Source organism: Camelus dromedarius, unplaced genomic scaffold (assembly GCF_036321535.1).
Source record: "Camelus dromedarius isolate mCamDro1 unplaced genomic scaffold, mCamDro1.pat HAP1_SCAFFOLD_29, whole genome shotgun sequence".
NCBI classification, from domain to species: Eukaryota; Metazoa; Chordata; class Mammalia; order Artiodactyla; family Camelidae; genus Camelus; species Camelus dromedarius.
The window spans coordinates 48,487-57,802 of NW_026989784.1; the positions used below are offsets into that span (position 1 = coordinate 48,487).

The following is a 9,316-nucleotide window of genomic DNA, read 5'->3' on the forward strand; positions in this document are numbered from 1 at the left end:
TCTGGCCCCGAGCACCTCGCCTGTGGGAAGGTGGGGCCTGATCTCCGTGTGTCCTGGGAGCAGGAGGCCTGTGCCCCCATCGCCGGCCAGGCGTGGCTCCCATGTTGACAGGGTGTCATCACGTGGACTATCAAGGCCCCAGGGACGGGAACTGCGGGGACAAGGACCTGCCACTGTCCCACAGTTGGGCTTGGACAGAGGTGGGAAGAACCGTGCACTCATTTCCGTGAGGGTCCCTGGGAGGCTCTACCAGTCCCCTCTACACGCTCCAGCCTGAGTAGGTGCTGGCTGGACCCTGGACCCTGGGGAGCGGCTGCCTCTGGCAGAGCCCCATCTCTGGCCTCGGGCTGCTGCCTGCCTCCATTGGCACCAAGTTTGTCCTCAGAGCCTGGCCTGCCCCCGCCTCCCGCAGGCCCGGCGGGCGCCGGAGCTCTGCACAGAAAGAACCATGACAGTGTTGCAGGGCCCCAGGGAGGTACTGGGTGTTTTATTTCATGCTGGCCAGGGAGGTATGTACACAGGGGTGGGGCTCAGGCGTCCACGTGGGACCCTGAGAGCCTCGGGGAGGGGGGTTCGCTTGGGTGCTGGGGTGAGGTTCATTTACCCGGAGACTGGGAGATGGATTTCTGGGTGGAGTGATCTGTGTAGAGCCTCGTGCATCACCACACAGGTGAAGACTTCTCCCCACTGCCACGTGTTCTTTCCCACCGAGAGCTTGCTGTAGAGGATGTAGGTCCCGGCGTTGTCCGGCTGGGGCAGCGTGGTGGCGTAGGCGCCCTCTGCCTCCGGCCGCCCGTTCCTCTGCCACTCAGCGTTGATGTCAGGTGGGTAGAAGCCTTTGATCAGGCAGGTTACGCTCACGGTGTCCTTGGCCAGGTCTTCCTGGTGTGGGGCCAGGGTGTACACCTGCGGCTCCTGGGCCTGCCCTGTGGGGACAGGTGTGTCTGCGAGCATGACGGTCACTCTGAGCAGCCCCAAAGGACCCTCCCGTGCCCGTTGTCCATCCCACCTTTGGCCTTGGAGATGGTCCTCTCGATGGGGGCCGGGAGAGCTTTGTTGTTGACCTTGCACTTGAACTCTTTCCCCGTCAGCCAGTCCTGGTGCTGGATGGGCAGGACGCTGACCACGCGGTACGTGCTGTTGAACTGTTCCTCCTTTGGCTTTGTCTCAGCCGTGTGTACCTCTGTGTCATCCACGGATCAGCTGAACTCGATCTCAGGGTCTTCCTTACCCACGTCCACCACAAGGCACGTGACCTCAGGTTTTCGGGTGCTGGAGAGGACGTCCTTGGGTTTCGGGGGGAAGATGAAGACCGTGGGCCCTCCAAGGAGCTCAGGGGCTGGAGGGGGAAACAAGATGTGGGTCAGCACTTGGACGGGCCTCCTGTAGGGCACACGTTTCCCTCATCAGGCAGGGCCTGGTGTCTGGTCACTTCCTTGCGATGGAGGGTGTAGCCTGGCTCCCTTACCTGGGCATTTGGGACACTGGGAGCTGGGGTCTTCGCTGTGGAGCACTGCAGAGAGAGCAGATGGGGGGTTCCTGTGGGCGGGAGATGGCCCTGGGTAGAGTTTAGGTCAGGGACAGATTGTGGAAGGTGCAGATCGGCACCAGTTCTGCAGGTTAGAGTTGTCCAGCCTGTGACCACCTTGAACCTGGTGGAAACACCCAGAGGACCCCTCACATAGCCTGGGAGGCCTTCAGGTGAGGAGACCGCATCCCCTCTGATACCCTGGGCCGAGGTCGCCATCCTGGCATGTGGTTCGAGCCGGGAGGAGGGCTGACCTCGGTCCTGTCTGGGAGTGGACGCCCTCCCTGAGGCCTGTCCTCTTGCCCACACGCTTGTCCGCCTTGGTGCTGCTGGCCGGGTGGGCTACGTTGCAGATGAAGGTCTTGCCGGCCGAGCTGCTGGCGGGCATGGTCGCCAAGCTGCTGAGGGAGTAGAGCACCGAGGACATGAGAATGGACGGGAAGGTGTGGATGCCGCTGGACGGGGCGCCCGAGTTCCAGGTCACCGTCACCGGCTCAGGGATTTAGCCCCAGACCAGGCAGCCGAAGGGCACCGTGGAGCCAGGTGTGTCCCCACATCCAGCAGTCGGAGGATAAACCGAAGTGGCCTTGCTGGAGCCTGCAAGAAAGCAGGCCGTGTGACCATCAGGGCTTCACCCCTGGGAGGGTCCGGGCAGGGTGTCACGTGCCCAGGTCTGGGCACCCCTGAGCCCAGCACCCATGTGCTTGCAGAATGTCTGCAAACCAGCTGGCCGGCAGGGCCCTCACCACCTTGGACCTCGTGCCTCTGCAGCTGTGGGTCAGAGCTGGGTGATCACCTGGGTGACAGCCCCCCAGGTCCCTAACTTCCTGCAAGTGCCTGGCCTGACTGAACCCTGTGTCTGAGTCCTGACCAGTGCTGCCTGCTCCCGGCCAGTGTCCGCTGGTCCCCTGAGCTCTCCGTCCTGCTGCCCCAGCCCGGCCCTGCCCTGGGTGAGCAGGCCTGTCCTTGGTGTGGTGGGCCTCCACCACCCAGAAGCCTGCTCGTGGCCCCTTGCCTGGCCTGCTGTTTGCCCTCCGGGCCCGTGTCTTCTGGGTCAGCTCTGCAGCCAGAGCATCTGGGCCCTGGCCCCCCCAGACTCTGTCCCTGCAGGCCTCCTCCTTGGCCCCCCCTTTCATCCCTGTGGCCTCAGCCCAGCTGCGAGTCTGTGCCTTGGGGAGCTCCGATCCCTCTTCTGGACCTCCAGCTGCAGCCCCTCAGCTCACTTCCCCCTCCCACCAGGGCCTCTGACCCCACCCCAGCTCGTGGCTCTCAGGTCCCTGCTTTCCTTATGCCCTTGTCCTTCCTCAGTCCAGCTCATCCCTCAGCACAGTTTGGGGCCGCACACTGCCCCCACCTTCCTCGCCTGTTCGGTGCCAGCAGCCCGGGCACATCCCTGGCCGGGCCTGTCTCCTCTCACTGTGACCCATCTGCTCTGCTCCGGCTGGCAGCCCAGCTCAGGCCCTGAACGAGCCCCGCGCTTTCCTTCCCTCTGCGGGGTCCAGGGTCTGTTTCACCCCACCAGGCTATGGCACGTCCACCCCTCCTTTCCCAGCCCGCCACGGGCCCTTGAGCCCAAGGACTGGGGCCCATCGGGTCCCCTCAGGGGTGACCCCTCTCCTTCATTCCCACAGAAGTCCCTCTCTCCACCCCAGGACGCCATCCGGCCAGCCCCTCAGGGGCTCAAGGGTCCTGCTGTCCCAGGAGCCCTCAGCTTGGCCTGCTCAGCTACTCAGACCTTAGTTCAAACTCTCTGCCATGTCCCTGGGCTCCTACGGCAGCCCCCTGCTCACCTCCACAAGGTCTACATGCTTTCTCTGAGTCCCTGTGGCAGCCCCCTGCCCTCCTTGTGCAGCCCCCTGCTCACCTACACCCTCTCTGACCCTTGTCCCTGGAGCTACAGGCCTTGAACAGCCCCAGCCCCTCTGGCCGGCCCCAGAGCCCTCAGCCTAGTTCAGATCCAGTCCGGGAATTTCTTTCCCAGGACTGGCTTTGCTCTTTGGATTTCCTGGGTCAGCTGCTTGCCCTCCCAGCCCCTTGTCCACCTGCATAAACTCTGCCTGCTTCCTGAAATCCTGTGTTAGCCCTGTGCCCTGCAGCCGCCACCCACCTGCACAAGCCCTACCTGCTTCCTGGAGATGCTGGAGCGGCCACCCTGCCCTCCCAGCTCCTGCTCACCCGCACATGCTCTAGTAGCTTTCTCCATGTTCCTGAGAAGCCCCCTGCCTTCCTGGTCTTCAGTCGCCTGCTCACCTGTGGCCTCCCTGAGCTTTGTCCCTGGGGTGCTGGCCCTTAGCAGCCCCTGCCTTCTGACCTGCCGCAGGTCACCCCCCTCGTTCTGCTCTGCTCCTGGGCCCTTCTCCCTGGAGCTGCTAGGTGCCCCTCCCTTTCTGGGCAGCTGTCCCCTGGCAGAGTCTCTGTCCCACCCTGGTCCCCTCCCAGCAGAGCTCCTGGCACTTGGGTACCTTAAGCCTCTTCTTTGCTCCCTGAGCCCCCAGAAGTCTCCCCTGTTCCTTAGTTCCCTCCAGGTGCTGGTCTGCGTCTCTGCACCCACCTGCTCCCAGCCCTCAACTCCTAGTCCTGACCTTCTGCGCCCTGGCTCACATCGCCCCTCCTGTAGCCAGTGGAGCTGGTGTGCAGCCCCTGTACTGCCAGCTCCGAGCTCTCGGGAACCCAGGCCAGCCCTGTGTCTCTGGCACAACTAGCCCAGTGCAGCCCGGGGCAGGCTTCTGCCCACTGATCGGGACACGCTCCCTGAAGGCCTGGCAGCCCAGCTCAGCTCAGTTGGCCTCTGATGAACCAGCTCTGTTGGAGAGGGCGAGCCCCTGCCAGGGCTCCCTCATCCTTGTGCTGGGTGGGCAGCATGACCGCTGGGCAGCTTGCCTTCCCCCGTGCTGGCTCAGGTGCTCCTGGACCCTCTGTGGGGTCCTGTCCCTGAGGTGGGGTCTCCCCTACATTTCCCCCCTGCACTATGTCTGTCCCTGTCCCTCCTAGACTCTCTGTGGTGTCCCTGAGGAGGGGTCTCCCCTTCATTGCCACCCTGCACTCTGTCTATCCCTGTCCTCCAGGACCATCTGTGGGGTCCCGACCCTGAGGTGGTTCTCGACATCATTGCCCCCTGCACTCTGTCTGTCCCTGTCCTCCTGGAACCTCTGTGGGGTCCCGTCCCAGAAGTGGGGTCTCCCCTTCATTGCCTACCTGCACACTGTCTGTCCCTGTCCCTCCTGGACCCTCTGTGGGGACCCATCCCCGGGGTTGACGGTCTGCATTTCACTGGCCCCCTGCACTCTGTCTGTTCCTGTTCCTCCTGGACACTCTGTGGTGTCTCCCCTTCATTGCCCACCTGCACTCTGTCTGTCACTGTACTCATGGACCCTCTGTTCAGTCCCTGAGTTGGGGCCTCCACTTCATTGCCCCACTACACTCTGTCTGTCCCAATCCCTCCTTGACCCTCTGTGCAGTCCCTGAATTGGGGAATCCCCTTCATTGCCCCCCTGCACTAGATCTGTCCCTGACCCTCCTGGACACTCTGTGGGGTCCCATCCCTGAGGTGGGGTCTCACTTTCATTGCCCCACTGCACTCTGTCTCTCCCTGTCCTCCTGGAGCATCTGTGGGGTCCCTGAAGTGGGGTCTCCCCTTCATTGTCCCCCTGCACTCTGTCTGTCCCTGTCCTCCTGCCCCCTCTGTGGGTTCCCGACCATGAGGTGGGGTTATATTCCTGCCAATATAGGAAATATTTGTATAAAAAACAAAGGAGACTTTAAATTTTAGGAAGGGATATTGAGCTTAATTAAAGGCTAGCAAGCATATTATAGTTATTAATGGCCTTTTATTTGAGTAAAATGAACACAATTTAATACTTAGCATAATCTTGTCATAATACTTTTGTTCCTTTTATTATTGTAGTTCCATTTTGGATACTGTGTACCTGGGGACTTTTTTCAAAACGTCCTTGAAGGAATGAAAGAATTATTGATTCCTTGGGATGTGGGGTGACTGTTTTACCTTTAGTATCCCTGCCCTTATCTAAGATATAGCAAAGTTCCAGGTTTTTCATACCATTCTCCTGCCGTGAACTCCAGTACCCTAATTATTACCCCAAAACATGGTCTGATCTGTCCTCTGGTCACCAGTCAATCTGTCTCTGTCTCTGTCTCTCTCTCTAATGTTTCCCTTCTTTCAGTACATTTTTCACCTTCCCAATTTGTGCCCAAGGTAGAAAAATAACCTCTTTATAGAGCCAATTAAGCAACTATTAATACAAACCTCAAAAATTAGTCCAACAATAAATGAATAGAAGATCAATGATTGGATGTGAATATAATAGAAAATAGAATACATGAATGAAATGGGGCACATGTAGTCTTGAAAACATGCGACATTGTCCAGTACCCCAAATCATTTGACATTTATATGAGACTTTGTTTTCTTGAACACTTTGAGTACAAAGAACTTTGTGAAAAAACAGACACATAGACCAATGGAACAGAATCAAGTGCCCAGAAATAGACCCACACATATACAGTCAACTAATATTTGACGGGGGAGTCAAGAACAATCAATGGGGAAAAGATAATCTCTTCAAAAAATGGTGTTGGGAAAACTGAAACTCCACATGCAAAAGGATAAAATTGGACCTGTGTCTTACACCACTCAAAAAAATTAACACAAAATGGATTAAATAATTAAATGCAAGACCTGAAACTATAATAAACTCCTAGAAGAAAACATAGGGGAAAGCTCCTCAATATTGGTCTTGGCAATAATTTTTTGGATATAACAACAAAAGCAAGCATTATTCAGTGGAACTTCATCAAACTAAAAACGTGCACAGCAAAAGAAATGATCAACAGAGTGAAAGGCAACCTATGGAAGGGAGAAAATATTTGCAGATCATATATCTTATAAGGGTTAATACCTAAAATATATAAGGAACTCATACAATTCAATAGAAAAAAATAATAATCTGATTGAAAAATGGCTAGAGGACCTGCCTAGAAAGTTTTCCAAAGAAAACATGCAGATGGCCAACAGGTACTTGAAAAAGTGCTCATCATCACTAATCATCAGGGAAATGCAAATCAAAACCACAATGAGTTATCATCTCACATCTGTTAAAATAGCTATCACCAAAAAGAGACTATAAGTGCTGGTGAGGGTGTGGAGGGAAGGGAACCCTCATGGACTGCTGATAGGGATGTAAATTGGTGCAGCCACTGTGGAAAACAGTATGGAGTTTCCTTAAAAAACTTAAAAATAGAACTACTATATGATTCAGCAATCCCACTTCTGGGTATTTATCTGAAGGAAGGGAAATCTCTATCTAAAAGATATCTAGAAGAAATATCTATACTCCCATGTCCATTGCAGCATTGTTTATAGTCGCCAAAACATGGAAACAGCCTAAGTATCTGTCAACAGATGAAGGGATAAAGAGAATGTGTGTGTGTGTGTAAATATATATATATATATATATATATATATATATATATATATATATATATGTATACATAGAGAGAGAGAGAGAAAGACAGGGGGAGAGGAAGTGCCATAACAAAGTAGGAAATCCTGCTTATGCCATTTGGGCAACAATATGGAAGAACTGGAGGGTGTTATGCTAAGTGAAATAAGCCAGAAAAGGAAAGACAAATACTGTATGGTATCACTTTTATGTGTAATCCTAAAAAGAGAGTCAATTTCATAGAAACAGAATATAATGGTGATTGCCAGGGGCTGGGAGGATGGGGAGATGGGTTGATGTAGGTCAAAGGGTACAAATTTTCCATTATAAGAAGGGTAAGTTCTGAGGATCTAATGTACAGTAATGTCTAGCTAATAATATGGTACTGTATGCTTGAAAGTTGCTGAGAGTAGTCTGAAGCATTCTCATCACAGACACACAAAGAGAACTATATGAGCTGTTGGATGTGTTAACTATCTTAATCTTAGTAATCATTCCACAATATATATGTATATATCATTTCCAACAACATGGATGGACCTAGAGAATATCAAACTAAGTGAAGTAAGTGAGACAGAGAAACACAAATACTCTGTGACATCACTTATATGTGGAATTAAAAAAAAAAACTAGTAAATGTTAGACACTATATATAAAAGTAGATTTTTTAAGAAGTTTCTTTTGTACAGCACAAGGAACTATGTTCAATATCTTGTAATAACCTTTAATGGAAAAAAATATGAAAACGAATGTATGTATGTATATGCATGACAGGGACATTGTGCTGCACACCAGAAATTGATGCATTCATTGTAACTGACTTGTACTTCAATTAAAAATTAATTAAATTAAAAAGAAAAAAATTCCACCAAAGGAAAACTGCCACCAAAGGAAAAAAAAACTAGTGAATGTAACAAAAAAGAAACAGACGCACAGATATAGACAACAAAGTAGTGATTGCTGATGGGGAGAGGGAAGGGTTGAGTGGCAAATTAGGGGTTTGGAATTAAGAGATACAAACTACTATGTATAAAATAGAGAAGCTGCAAGGATATATTATACAACACAGGGAATTACAGCCATTATCTTGTAATAACATTTAATGGAGTGTAATCTGTAAACATACTGAATCCCTATGTTGCACACCTGAAAATAATACAATATTGTAGATCAGTTATACTTAAATTTAAGAAAATGAATGAAAGGGCTAGCACACCAGGGAAAGTTGAAAATAAAGGAAAAGAGGAGATAGTCAATGTAGTAAAGTGTCTGATAAAGTGGAAAGAGGGCTAATTCGTCCATAGCGTCACTGGGCAACAAGTGGGATTCTAGGATGCTGGTGCAGGAGTCACACACAGCCCCTGGCACTTGGATGGCCTCTTCCCTGGATTCTGTGGGAATGCAGTTTCCTTTACATGGATCTTGTCACAGCCATTGGGCTTAAGGAGCCGGAGGGCGCCGTGTTGGCTCTCTACTCTCCGTGGCGATGACACACTTCAGAACAGAACTGGCTTGGATTCCCAAGCCCATGTTCTTCCCCATGTTATGCTGTTTCTGTTGAACAGCAGTGTTATTTTTAAAATTATCTTCATTATTTTTTAATTGCTGATTAACAATTTTCTCTGTACTTTGTACGTTCTGTCTGACAGTTTGATTTGGAGCTGGTTTCTGCATTATGAAATCAGTCCCGAGGCCTGATTCCTTCTGGCCCACGTGTCTGAAGCAGCCCTCCTTTCCCTCTGTGCTACCCATGTCCCTCTCATCACTCAGCTCTATTGTCTTTTAACACTTAGTACAATTTGAAATTACCTTGTTAAGTTTTTTACTTGTTTATGATCTGACTCCCCCAGTACACTTTGTGCCCCATGAAGGTGTGAAATTTCTCTGTTCCATTCCTACACCTATATACAAAGTTCCCAGAACAGTGTCTGGCACACAGAAACCTTGAATAACGCCACACCGGGAGTCTGTAAGAATTTAATACTTGTCCTTTCCCAAGGAATAGAATGTGCTATAAGTAACTCTATAAAAGGAGTTTTTGTAATAGGGTGGTGTGTGTTTCTTTATCCTTTTGAAATATATTTCTTGAATTAACACTATGGGCTACATACTGGGCTAGGCGTTTAGAGTACAAGAAAGATGTGACAAATGTCTTTGCCTTCAAGGACTCATAGACCTGTAAGGAAGGAGGCAAGTAAACTCAAATGGAAATAGGGGATACCATATCCAAAGTCCATATAATCATCCGTGGCTTCATTAGAGCCACCCAGAGAGATTTTAAAAATACTGATGTCCTAAAGAAGCTAGACACAAAGGCCATATACTATAA

At 51.4% G+C, this 9,316-nt stretch overlaps 1 pseudogene; it reads right to left on the reverse strand.

Annotated features, from left to right (window-relative positions):
* Nucleotides 1-596: 596 nt before the first annotated feature.
* LOC105106598 (immunoglobulin gamma-1 heavy chain-like) lies at nt 597-3,731 on the reverse strand (annotated as a pseudogene).
* Between the last annotated feature and the right edge of the window lie 5,585 nt (nt 3,732-9,316).